Source organism: Uloborus diversus, chromosome 1 (genome assembly GCF_026930045.1).
Source record: "Uloborus diversus isolate 005 chromosome 1, Udiv.v.3.1, whole genome shotgun sequence".
Classification (NCBI taxonomy): domain Eukaryota; kingdom Metazoa; phylum Arthropoda; class Arachnida; order Araneae; family Uloboridae; genus Uloborus; species Uloborus diversus.
This window is the reverse complement of record NC_072731.1, coordinates 163,409,755-163,423,803: the sequence shown is the minus strand read 5'-3', so window position 1 is coordinate 163,423,803 and position 14,049 is coordinate 163,409,755. Positions and strand designations below refer to the sequence as shown.

General features: G+C 34.1%; 1 protein-coding gene across 1 annotated transcript in view; it reads left to right on the top strand.

The window, feature by feature from the left end:
- The window catches only part of LOC129216777 (monocarboxylate transporter 9-like), a 112,569-nt gene that overhangs the window by 35,361 nt on the left and 63,159 nt on the right, over window positions 1-14,049 (top strand). The gene's annotated exons all lie outside the window — the stretch shown is intronic.

Here is a 14,049-nt window from a genome sequence, read left to right as displayed (position 1 = left end):
ACAATAAAGGAAGAAGCCTTCGTTTGCACAAGATTAGACCGTATTCTCCTTTCTTGAGTCTTTGTCTTCAAGTAATTAGCGTACTATAATGACAATTCAGAGAAGAAATCATTATTTTTTTGACATTTTTTTTTGTATTAGTTCTGAATATACCTTAAAAGTTATTACTTTTTCACGTTTTTAATTCAGTTGCTAAAATTGTATGTTAAATCAAAACTTTATTTTTTTTTTTGCATCGTATTAATCGTGGATTATACGCCGCCGCGGACTATACGAATATTTTTTTCCCTTCAGGCCGATTTTACGACTTTAACTTTGGAAAAAAAAATTCAGGGGAGAGCTCCAGAACCCCTTTCCGTAAAAACCTTCAAAGTTTGTCTACAATTGCCTTTTTGAAACTGCAGTTTCAAACAACTGGACGGGGGAGAAGGAATTGATTTCTATAAATTTTTCAAAAAAAGAGAAAAAACAAACGATCGAGGAGAGTCCCGGAGCTCCATCCTTACTCTGACGTCAACAAATATAGCATAGCACCGCGATTTAAGGCTTCAATTTTTACAAATTTCCGCGGAGTCCCCTATACCGTTTTCCCCCCTAACATCACCAAAAGACAGGCTAAAATTGTGTTTTCAAGACTACAAGTTTCAAAATTGAGAGATTTGATGAGCAAATCAAATTGATGAGATTTTGTTTCTATTGGTGCCCCCCCCTAAAAATTATTTTCTAGTTGCGCCACTGTTTTGTGTTGTGTTGTATGTACATGTATACATATTATATCGTTACAAGATTTTTTTTTTTGTATTCAAAAAATGTTTTTCCACAGTAATTATTACTTGTTTAAATTACTGCTCATGTAGTTTTAAAGAATATGTGACACGTTATCTCAATAATTTGAAGAAAATAAAAAAAAGTTCGACATTTTTTTTCTTTGTTTGCATAAAAATTTTGAATCTGGCCCACGGACGCCGACAGATTTATTTGCAGAAAGGATCTGATTAATTAAATTTTATTTTTGAAACCCAGGGGGTGAAAGTGCACCACCCTGCCGGCAGTCAAGGACATAAACATGATACTAGTAATATCTTTCGTGATTTACTTAGTAATTTAGTGTTTTGTAGCTTGTCCTGTGTTTAAAAGAAATTCAATTTTATTTATTAAACACAAATATATTTTTTAGAAAGTTTAAATATTGATTTTTTTTTTTACGAATTTCTTTTTTTTTTTTTTTTTTTCAAAAACAGGGGAGGGGGGTTGCGAGTACACCTACGATCTGGCCCCCTCACTTTTTCAAGGCAAGAGCCGCCTGCTCTTCTCAATGATTATATTTCTCGCAACTGTTTCAGAAATAACGGCATTTTTATTCAAAAAACAAAATTATCTTTTATACGAGGAAATTCTTCATTCGTCGCGGCTATAGAAATTCAGTAGTCATTTCATTTATATCATTCCTTTGGGATATAGGTGAATGAATTTAAACAAAATTTAATGCAAAACTTATGGCACTACTGATATACTTAGTGCTGTAGTCTGGGAGAGGGGGAGGAGGGAATGCGGAGACGTCCTCCTCCCCCCCCCCAAAAAAATATATTTTTTAAAACACTAAATTATACTCTCTCCCAATTAACTCTAAAAATAATGCTAATTGGTTTTAAACCACCTTTTGGTGAGTTTCCCCAACCCCAAGGCGAGTTCCCTCAAAGTTTTTTTCCCCACATTTCACCTCTGATTATACATTCACGTGAGAAAATGACTTTTCTTTTCATCAACTAAAGGTCGTGATCCGCCCGCCTTGTCTAGTGGTCAGAGGGGTTTGACTGCGATGAGGAAATCCCGGGTTCAAATCCCGGCTCGGGGATGGATGTCTACATCTCTCCTGCCTTTCCTTTGTGTGAATGTGTTGTTATGCTGTGAATGGTTGCCTACCCTATAAACGGGTCATTATGGCCAGGGCCGGCTCCAGTAGTTTTACCGCCCCCAGCGATATTGACAAGTGCCGCACCCCCCGGCCCCAATAATTATAATATAAAATAATATATAAATAAAATAAAAATAATAGTAAAGTGCTTAAAATTAAAGTGAGTTTCTAGTTAAATTCCAAATTAAGTTTTGCAAATCCAAGCACTGATACACACTTGAATTACATTTTTTTAACATTAAAGTAGTGCATCTTTTGGCGCTGAAACAGATATTCATACTTAAAAAAAAAAAAAAAAGTTTCAATTTCGAAATTTGCCGTCCCTAAAATCTGACGCTCGCCTAGGTTGCCTGTCCTACGAGCCAGGCCTGCTTATGGCAAGTTTGTACTGTGGAAGTCGAATTTCACAACCAATTACGGTACAGTTGGATAAGTGAAGCAGCGCACCCCAAAATGCCAGTCTAGCTGGCACAAGACAACAACAACAATTAAAGGTTGTGAAAATGCTTACGGAGGTTGAAAGGTGTTTCTACATTGTTTGCTAGAATATTAACATTGCCATGAACAATCTTGTTTAAATACCGTGCCATGGAAATTTAGTTTCAAAGCTGAGCCATGGGTAATCTTGTTTAAATACCATATCAGCTGAAATATTCGCGTCGGCGAAAAGTAGCGGACTCTATTTTATACACATAAAACATACAATTATTTTTCCAAATGAATAATTTTATCAAACTAGTAGCTAGTATTTTGTAAACTACGAAGAAATAAAGTATAAATACGACTAATATACTTTTTTAACTTGAAACTCTTCAGTACAGAAACAACTTTAAATTATGCATTTTACATCTGACCAGGGAACCTCACGACTTCAGTAATCATGGAAAAAGTTCAAAATAGTCGCATTCGAAAGAGCATATTTAGACATTTTTGACCCATTAACTGTGTGCACAAGTCCTCTCGTTTTTGAGATATAGGGTCTTAAAGCCTGCCGAAATCACAAGAAAAGCCGCCAGATTGAAAGACTTGGCAAAAAATTTAAAACACCGCGCGATTTCATCGTCAGCATCATTCAAGGCATCTGATTTCCAATTTGAGTCATCTGTAAAGCGTGTGAAAGATGTGTTGCATTAATCCCTTTCTTGGTACGTGTTAAATTAAAGGAATCACCATCAAACCTATGAAGTGAAAAGTAGTAAGCTTTATCCAGAGGGCTCGAGGAACGACAGCTTAACAATGAAATTAAACATAAATTGTGTCATTTCATTCGTGATAATAATACATTTCAAAAATTTTCTGTATTTTAAGTGTATTTAACTTATTTAAGTGTTAATTCTTATTAATGAAATGTCTTTTAAGTAATTCTTAATAATCTGGGAGAATTAATATGAATAAGTACAAAAAGCAGACTAAATTGAGCTCATATACAGATAATAAAACGAATGGTTTTTGATGTTGAAACAAAATGGTCATGGATTATGGTATCAGTTCTTTTTTTAAAGTGATAATTAATACATGAAGTTTTATTGCCTGATTACTGTGAGGAAAAATATTCAATTTTTAATTTAAAACAGAAGAAATATTTTTAAAAAGAAAGCAACGAATAAGAAATGTCAATAACCTGCGCTTCAAAAGTATCGGTATCGGAAATTACATCATGGATGGAGGGAAATAGTTATTTTTGTTCTTAAAAACTTAATATAGTCGACGTTCGTTACAACAACCCTTGACATCCGAACAAAATCTGCCACTACAGCTAAAAGTGGGTATAATGTAAATGCATAACATATTGCATGTTTTTTATTCATTTTTAAAAATACTGGAATACCTTTTACAAGTTATGTTTCAAGCAAACTACAATCACTTATTCCAGATTATTACAACCATAATACTCGGACATGATGCTATATGTTTGGTATAAGTCTGAGTTATTGAAAACTCTGCCACCTCCACTTTAAACACCTTTGCAATTTTGCATTTCGGGGAAGTTTGACGGTTGAAATATCTGTACACGGCTTAAATTCATGACATGCTTCTAGTGTCAAAATTTTCTATCTTTTAATTATTATTTTGTTCAGTGTCATATTTGTCAGGGTTAGTAGCATATTTTCGCCCTTTCGACAGTCTTCTTTCATTTTTATTTCACTATATCTCATATTTGTATTTAACAATAATCTGCTAATTAAAATTTCTGAATTAGCAATTTTTTTAAAATTTACATTGCCTTAAGTATACAAATTAACTTATTATTTCATTTTTATTTTACGTTAGCTCTTGTCTGTACTTAGATTAATTTGTTGATTAAAATTTCCGAATTAGAGATTTTTTTAAATAATTTATATTTAATTGCCTAAAGTAAGCAAATTAGCTTTGCACAGAATCTAAAAGAAATAGTCATAGTTAATATTTATAAGAACTATAATAAGAAATACTTAAAATATATTACATCAATAATATCATAATTACCACTTGAAGTACTAACGTGAAATCTTCTTAAAATCTACTGAAATGCAAAAATATACTTTTATCCGGCCCATTTCTTCAAAATTTTACTGGGGAAAAGGTCAATTCTGACGTGAGAAGTTAAAACGCAGTATCTGCTGAAATGAATTTTTGAGATAATTTGAAGAAACTCGTTTTAGATTCTAAAAAAAGAAACGTTTGAATATGACGTTCTTTTTGTGCCAAATTTTCAGCGGAAACCAAATAAGCAATTTTGTACACTAAAGCTAAGGCAGAGGTTCCCAACCCCACCTAAGGGCAGGGGCACCCCCCCTAAATATTACGGAGCCCCCCCCCAAAAGAAGCAAGAGACCCCTCCCCGAAATGAGAAAAATACCCCTCAACCGCCCTAAAAATTTCAATGGCGCAGTCTGCACTACGACTCCTCCCCCTAGGTGGGCACCCTTGGATAAAGTACAGAATGTGGCAAAAAAGCAAAAAAAAAAAAAAAAAAGAAAAAAAAGAAAGAAGAAATTTCTGATACTACGCTTTGATTTCTCACGGCAGAATTATGCAAAATGCTTATCCTGCTGAAAAGCAACAGAAAACACACCCACATACACATAGCTAGAGTTGGAAATAATGTGTCTGGGAACTCACCTCGGGGTTTAGGAGACTCGCCAGAAAAAAAGGTCATTTGAAATTAATTAACATTATATTTGCATTAATTTTACAGAAAAAAAAAAAACAATTATTTCCGGTGACATCGTTCCCCTGCAAGCGTTTCCCTTCCCTACCATACTACAAGTACGTGTAAACATATTTTTGTTAAAAACTAGAAGGGTCAACCTTAGCCCCTTAAATCCCCCCCCCCCCATCGACTGTGGTGGGCATGCTTTTATCATTAATAATAAGATAAAACCTATGCTTAATCTTGATTTAAAATTATTCCTCCAGAAAAAGTTTCCACTTTATAAGTTTGATAGTGGTTCAACTTTGACGCACACAAGTAAAGCAGGGGTGCCTATTCCCCCCCCCTCTAGACGAGAGAAAAATACCCCTGAAAACAACCCCCTAAAAACTTTAATGACGAGCCTCTTCCCCTGGTAATCACCCATGAGTAAAGAATTAACTTAAAACATTTCTCACGCGTTTTGATGGAGGCCAAAAATGGCAATGAGATATCTTCTCAGATGCTGATCTTGAATTCGCGCCGTACCTACCATTTTTGAACAAAACTTTTGGCGACTTAACTTAAAATTTCGGCAAACTTTAAGACCTCATATTTCGATAACGGGGTCGCGAGGGCATGTAATTTTTGTGCATAAACATGTTTTGCGATGCTCTTTCAAATGCTACCAATTTCGACTTTTTTCGAATTTCCTTGATCGTGTGGTTTCCTGGTGAGAGTTTCTGTAATTCCTCGACTGTGTCGATTCTATTTCACCAATGTCGACTTGGAGCTCTGTAATTTCCTATCAAGTACAGCATACCGGTATGCCACGAACATTCTGGTTGTGAATATCTATTTACAGAAACTAACTCCAGTATGCTGCGCTTGATAGTTTGGTCCTTGATAGAGAGTCCAGTAGAGTTTTTTTTTTTTTTTTCCCCCGAAGACTCATCTTTCAGAAATTTTAGTCGGAACAGAAGACAGTGCTACACAGTGGTCTAGAACTGCAGTAGGGAAATAACGGATAACTGTAAAAGAGAATCTGTATTTGTGAGGCGCATTGGGCTACGTTTCTGATTTAATTGTATTTGTATTGGAAGATACATTTGCATTAAAAGGTGTAGTCTGAACAGGGGCGGAAACAAGAGGAGAGTATTGGGGGGGGGGGGTCATAAACCCCCAAAACGGCCGTCAATAGTATTCGTCATCATTGTGTTCAAGCACATCTATATATAAAAATGGAAGTATGTTTGTGTGTGGGTGTGTATGTTTCTTATATAAATCTCCAGTTTTAGTCGGATTTCTTCCAAATTTGGCAGAGAGGTAAATTGATGCTCAGGAATTCATATAGGCTGGTTTTTGAAACTAAAAAAAATACAAAAAGGTTTAAGTTTATGTATTTGACCATAAAATTGATCTTTTCTACTCGAACGAATTTTCGTATAATTATGAATTCGGTGTGAATGAAATGCCTGTAAAAAACTGCCCCAAATGAAGTATCTTCAAAGACTAACTGTAATCGTTAAGTAAGTGAACGTTGGTTCCAAGCAAATGAAAATGGTTAGCAACTTATAACCACCAGGGAATATTTTAAATGCCATCAACAATAAAGGTATTCTCAACGTTGGCCGTTAATGCCAATTCGCTACTAGCGTAAAGCATTTTTTTAATTGCTTCCTGCAAAGTATGGATTAGTTACGGTCTCCGACGGTTCTACTTATTTTGGTAATTTCATAGCAGTAATGGTAGAACAAAATTGTAGATCAGTATTTTCCACATGAATAGCACAGAAAATACCAAAATTAGTTAGGTATCAACAATTCATTCATTATCCATGTGCAATCTTCAACAATTTAATGTTGTATGATCCTTAAGCCAATATGCATATGTTCTTTATACTATTCCATGATTTACATCTGGTCTTCACCTTATTTGGTTGAACTAAGTTAAACCGCTCCAGGCTATCAAAGAATAGGGGTAAAAAGTACTAATTTCGCAAATAAATTGCAAAATATTCATTTTTGTGCATAGTTGCGTAGCTGGAATTTGTCTTTCAAGGAAGAGGGGGGGATGATCATGACGTTTCTTACATGCACATAAACTACCATACTAGGATTGCCAATGTGTGCTAAAATGAAACTTTGATCTCCTTTTGACCGCAAAACCACACGAAATTAAATTCTGCGGAATTCATACAGTTTGGGAGGATCGGAGTTTTAAGTTTAAAAAAATGCAAAGAAATATTAATTTAAATTTAAACTGTTTTAAACAGCATAACATTGCTACGTTGTGTTTATCTAAACAAATTTCTTATTCTTTTAAAATCTTATATTGCCTTAACCCTCGAGCAATAACACCTGATGAAGCATCTTTGCCGACTAGTAAAACTTTTAAGCCTGTTTTGGGTATGATGCAACTTTTGACACACAGAGGCCCTGTTTATGCACACTCCGGCTTCACCCCGGGTTGAAGCGGAAGGTGGATAACAGGAGGATTGCAGCCGAGTTGATGGGAAGACCCGTTTTTGTCAAATCGTGGATTCTTTTTTACGTTCCCATCACTCCATGTCCCAAAGTTATTTTTATGAACATAAACTTTGACGGGACATCTAAGCCCCATGCATTACTTTGTTTTAAGAACTATTAATTGAAAATTAATCAAAAGAAAATTATTGTACAATATCCTTTGTGTGTGTTTCTTTTTTATAGTTAAATTGAGCATTAAAAAAACATAGTGCAGACCTTTTTTGAAAATAATTTGGAGCATAATGGGTTAATTAATTATCACAACTACACTGTGAATAATATTATATTTCAATATCAATATCCGATTATTTCATCCTTTTAATTTATTACTTGAATTTCATAAATTTAATCAAAATTAGCTTGTGACAAATGCAATAGCTTTTACTAATTTCGACTGGGGGTCAGCATTGTGAGAACCAGAAGAACCAGAATTAATCAGTAAATTGTGTAAAAATATGTCTGGATCTTCTAAATCCATTTCTAAATTAAAATTTTTGCCTTTTGTGATTGTCAATATCATGGCCTCACTTAAGGGGGGGGGGGGTTAGGGTTCCAACCACCTCCAAAATTTTCACAAAACTGTTCCGAAATATGCTTTTATTATACTTTTTTTCTAAAAAATTGTTTCAAATTGATTTATTTTTATTAATTTATTTTATTTTGGTTTTCAATTTCATTTATAAATAAAATTTTTATTGACGAAACACATATACAGAACTTTATCCCCAGTAACTACTTTTAATTGTACTTCTTGTGGGAAAAATCCGTCAATAATCCTTCAATGTAGGTGGAGGGAAATCCCTCCTGCATTGAACGCTAGGGTGGGCCGAAAAAACTTTTTTTGGAAATCTGTTTTTGGATAGTGCGGAAAAGTTGCTATATGGACCCGTTATTACCCATAAAAAATTTCGCTAAATTTGTTTAATATTTAGCCGGCGCTATTTGACCTTGAAAAACTGAAAAAAAGGGCAAAAATGCACCTTTTTCAAAAAAAAAAAAAAAAAAAAAAGAAAATGGGGGAGGGGGTAAAAATAAAAGTTTGAAGCTAATTTCAGCAAACATTAGAAGTATCTGTCAGTGAATTAATTGAAATCCTCAAAGACTTTTATACATTTCGTAGAATATTTAGCTACGCTCCTTTAAGACTGACACATGGGAAAAATGAAAAAAAAAAAAATTAAAAGTAGTTTCAAAATAAGTAAATAGTGAAATGTTACGCAATACGGTACTTAGAAAAAACAGTGAAAATTCCATCAATTTTATGCGACATTCGTACGCCAATTTTAAAAAATACACACACTCAAATAAAAAATAGTTACATAAGATGCTAATTTTTTAATCTTCGGTTCCAATTGTTTCTCCTGGATAATAAACGGCGCTCAATTGCTTGTATTATTCCTAAGATTATGTTATAACTATTTTATATATGTTTGACAAATAGAGCCCTTGAGTATTAAAAAAATGTGAATCCTCTGAAGTCTTTTAAACGGGAGCCGGACATTTCGAATGTCATTGCATTATTATCTTTGTTTTGGTATACAACACGACTGTTATGTAGAAACGCGCGAAAAAGAAAGTAACGCGAGCAAGCACAAGTAGTCTTCTATTTGGACCTGGAAGAGATTTGTCTCCTCCCGATGCATTATTTCTTCCAACATATGAGGACATTATCAGATGTTATCAAATCACTAAGATGCAAATAAAGGGAGAAGGAAGTAAGCAACCATCTTCAGCAAGTGTGGCCTCTGTAGTTTCAAAAAAAGTTATTGATATTTGGGGGCGTGCTTCCCTTCCCCTTGTTTCGACAAGAAGAGTGATTGCCATGATTTTACCTTATAATTCTAAATTTAATAGCGCAACAAAAAATGCTAAAAATATAAAGACGCAACTTTTACAATCAATGCTAGGCAAATTTAAAGCAGAGGCTATGACTTTGTTTGACGTTTGTGCCTGCAAATGCGCAGATTTATATTCGTGTAATTGCAGAAAAAAAGCAAAAGTCCCTGATAGAGAAAAACAATTTCTAATTGATCAAAGGACAGTAAGAAAAATGGCTATTGGAAAAGTGGATAAGGTAACAAATAATGCATATTTCGCTCATCCTGAACAGCTACTGTTGACAATGTTGTTTGACTCAAGAACATACATTCGGGAATTAGCTGTTAGGTGCATTCTGAACTCTAGAAATAAGACAAAGAGCTTGGATGGTTACGATTTTTTAACCGTCCTAAACTCAATTTTGAAGCCATTGATTATGTTCATTTAGTTCATTGGCAAACTGTGTTGCAACAGAGTCACCTGCTACAATGCATCTAAAAGACCAACAATTGAAAGAAATGTGCAAAGAACAGCCTACAGCTGTTTCGAGAAATTTCCTTGTCACACGGAAGCTGTGAAACGTTGTGTGAAACTAATAACCGAAGCTGCAATATAAGTTCGTGGTGAAACTGCACAAGATGGATACATTCGTGCCAAACTTCAAGCTAGGAAAGAACTTCCATCATTTGATAACAAGGGACAATATTATTCCAAAAAATAATATTCATTATGCATGAGGTATTATAAATCAAATTTGAAGATTTCTTTTTCAAAATTTTATTATCTTTATATGTAATTCTAGAAAATGTATGATATTATTGCGTGATAATAATTACTATGATTAATAGTGCTATTTAATTAGTTAGTCTATGATTTAATTTTGAAAAATAATTTTCACAGTGGTTTAAAAAATTCAATATTTTTTAATTTTTCTTCAATTTTTTTTTGTTTGAAAGGAGCGGTTAAATGCTCATTAAAATCAATGAAACATTTTATGGGCTCGAACTGGCTCATTATATAACATTTTCGGTGCATTCCAGCAAAATATTTGGAATTTAGTTTTTTTTTTAAATTCGACAAAAATTCATTTTTATCATTTTTTTCGGTTTTTTAGTGTCAAATAGCGCCGGTTAGATATTTTTTAATATCCAAGAAATTTTTTGTGAGTGCTAACTAGCTCATCACGCAACTTTTGCGCGCTATCCAAAAATTAATTTCGAAAAAAAAAATTTTTCGGCTTATTTCGGCCCACCCTATTGAACGCGGCTTGAAGCCGGGTTGGATGCACAAAACGGCCTTATTCCACGAATCCGGTTTGACGCCGGTTGAATCCAGCTGCATAAACAGGGTCAGAGATTACTACTGAAAAGGGCATGATGAAATATTGCACCACAATATGAAGTTTTTTCTTTATCGTGAAATAAGTTGAACAAAGCTGCATTCCCAATTAAAAAGCTCAGTTCGATAACTGTTATTGTAAACAATCGAAAAATATTGGAAGTTTGTAACTACCACTAAGCATTTCAACTGTCATTGATAAAGTGCTGTAAGAGATGAATGGAAAATTATCACTGTAATAGCATAAACTCTCTTAACAGTATAACGATAAGCTGAAACTCTTTGTATCTCACGTGTAACCACAATGTTTCTTTAAACTTCAAGAGATTACAATTCCCAGTGAGACTTCCGTTCTCTATCACGATCAACTAGTCATAAGGGCAGTCGATTAAGTACTTTAAAATATGTATATAAGATCTACCTATTTCCCATATAGATAGTTTTATGTTGCTTGCTCAAGGTTGGGTTCACTCAAAAATGTATTTCTTCTGCAAAAATGTATTTCTTCTTGCTGCTGCGAAGGGAACATTATTTAAGAGCAAGTTTTGATTTAAATTTATGAAATAACAAATTTTGAATCATTTAACTTTTAAATTTTTAGACTACTTTTCGGAACGTGGAAATACATTTCGTTTGCGTTTAAGCTGTGAATAAGGGGAACAAAATATGCAACAAACTTCTTTAAAATATATATAAAAGATTTGTGTCTATGTTTACTACAAACAGGACTTTTTTTTTTTTAATTTCAAAGCCTGCAAATAATTAAAATAAAAACTAACACGGATAGTGACCAAAATGTGCACGCCTATTTCTTTCTCTATAACGCAGTTTAATTGACGGTTTTTTAATATTCGTTCTATAAGTTCAGGTCCACCTACTTATATTTTTAATGTTTTACGTAACTTAAAATAATAACTGTAATATAGTCAGTGAACCCATTCCCATCTCTCACGACGACTGTGTCTCTAAATTGAAATTTCGATGTTCTCTACACTACTAGGAATACTCTGTTTAGAGCAACAAACGCAAATACGTGCTCTCTCTACCTCCATCAGTGTGAGATATCATGTACAACGTTTACGGCAAGTATTAGGTTTTGAAAAATTTGAAATAGAACTTAAATCTGGTCAAATTTCAAGTCGTTACAAGGCATTAATATTGCTGCTTAACTGTCATTTTTACTTACGAAAATAGAAATTTGACGTCAATATAAAAAAATAAAATGTAGCTGACGTGCGTTTTTTTAGGCACGTTACACTTATCCAATTTTACTCTATGGCATGGCACCATGGAAAGAGCGAGCAGACACATTTTGTAAAGTTATTTATACTGAGCAAACTTTTTCTGCGAAATGTGCTTGCCTGAAAACATACAAAATAACCTAACACTTGATACTTTCAATAGAAAAACACTGCCAAAAATTCCTTAAAACAGAATGTTATCGTCTATTAATAACACTGACTGAATTCTTTATTTTCTGTACGGTGGACTGTCTGTTTAGCTTTTGGACATTGAAGATGATTTTGAATTATTCTGAAAATCATGACTCTTTCTAATGAGACATTCAATGATTATTTCCAAATAAAATGTATGTGAAGTTGAAAGAATGTGAAGTTGAAGAAATATTCCACTTTTTGATGTCTTTGGGGGTAGCAAAACTTACAAAGGGAGCACAACGCTTTTCTTTCGAAGCATCACGTAAAAGGTTGCCCCAGAAGTTGTGCAAACGACAATAGTTTGTCTTTGCATTAAGACAATTCATGTACCGCCCGTCGGATTCAATCTCAGACAACGTACCAGTGGAGACTACAAAGCCCAGACAACATGCCTCATATTTTTTCGGTTTAAGTTGTTGCCACTTTTTTGGCAAATGCTTGATTTTCTGTGCTATTAAAAGTATTTTGAAGATTTGAGCCTAGAGATCGGTGTGAATGCAATTTTTAACTCTCATTAGATATAATTGTTGTTGTTGTCGTGTGCCAGCGATGCTGGCAATTTGGAGTGCGCTGCTTCACTTTTCCAACTGTACCGTAATTTGGTGTGAAGTCCGACTTCTACAGTACACGCATGCCATAAGGACCCGTTTATAGGGTAAGCAACCATTCACAGCGTAACATCACATTCACACAAAGAAAGGACAAGGACAGGAGAGGAAAAGTACGTCCATGCCCGAGCTGGGGTTCGAACCCGGACCTTCCTGTCACAGTCAGATTTCACTGACCACTAGACAAATCAGGCGGCATTAGATATAATTCATTCATTTGATTATCCAAAAGATATGTTGTATTGAAAAGCACCCGGGCAACGCCGGGTAGTAAGCTAGTGTATATAATATATACATACATATATACATACATATATATCTATATCTATAAAAATGGAGTTTGGTAAATTTGTTCCCTAAGATTTCAGAAACTACCCGGCAGATTTGGCGGAAACTTTCACCGTTTGTTTAGTTTGGTACTGGGAAGGTTTATAGACTAGTTCGAAAAAAATCCGATTGATAGTTCCCTTTTTATTCCAATTTTTGTCCCAATTTTCGCATAAATGCCCCAATATGAGGGTGGAGAAAAACGTGCACATACTAACATTATATGACCATCGAAAGAGCCAATTTTTCTGCTGAATATAGCATCTGTTTGAAGTTTCTAAGTTGTATAAAAAACGAGCTACGAGCTTTTTTTTTGTTCCATGTTCGAAGGCTTTCATCAACCCAAGTCATTATTTAGTGTGTCATCTCAACTCCCAAGAACTGTTGTATTGTTGAATATTTTTGCGTTGGATTTGGCTGATAATTTTAATTTTAAACGGAACTTATGTAATTAATGGTTTATTATTATTATTTATGCTGATTGGACACTTGCTCGCCAGAATTTTTTCAGAAAGATTTCAGTAGCTGATGCATTTGGCAGTTTTTTCCACTGTCGCTGTTTTTGAGTCCAAAGACTACGTAATAATGTTTCTTAGCTTGCACCATATAAACAAAATATCGCCAATCAAAGATACTTAAAAAAAAATTTATACTGTGTAAAATAATTCAACAACTAAATTAGGCAAATTCATAAACCGCACAAAAACTTCCATTAATTTTTCTTTTTGCACGATTTCAAACAATCGCCAAATTTTACTACTTATTTTGGAAACATTTCGGATGAAACCGTTTAGCACCATTTTTTTTTTTGACCAAAAGTATCTCAGCATCTGGCAACAATATTTCTATAATAAAAATTAGTAAGGAGGGGGAGTATTATCGAAAGTGTCGCAAAATGATTCTCGCAAATTTGGTAAGATTTTAAACCGCACCAAGTGTTCACAAAAATTGAAATTTCCCAAAATAA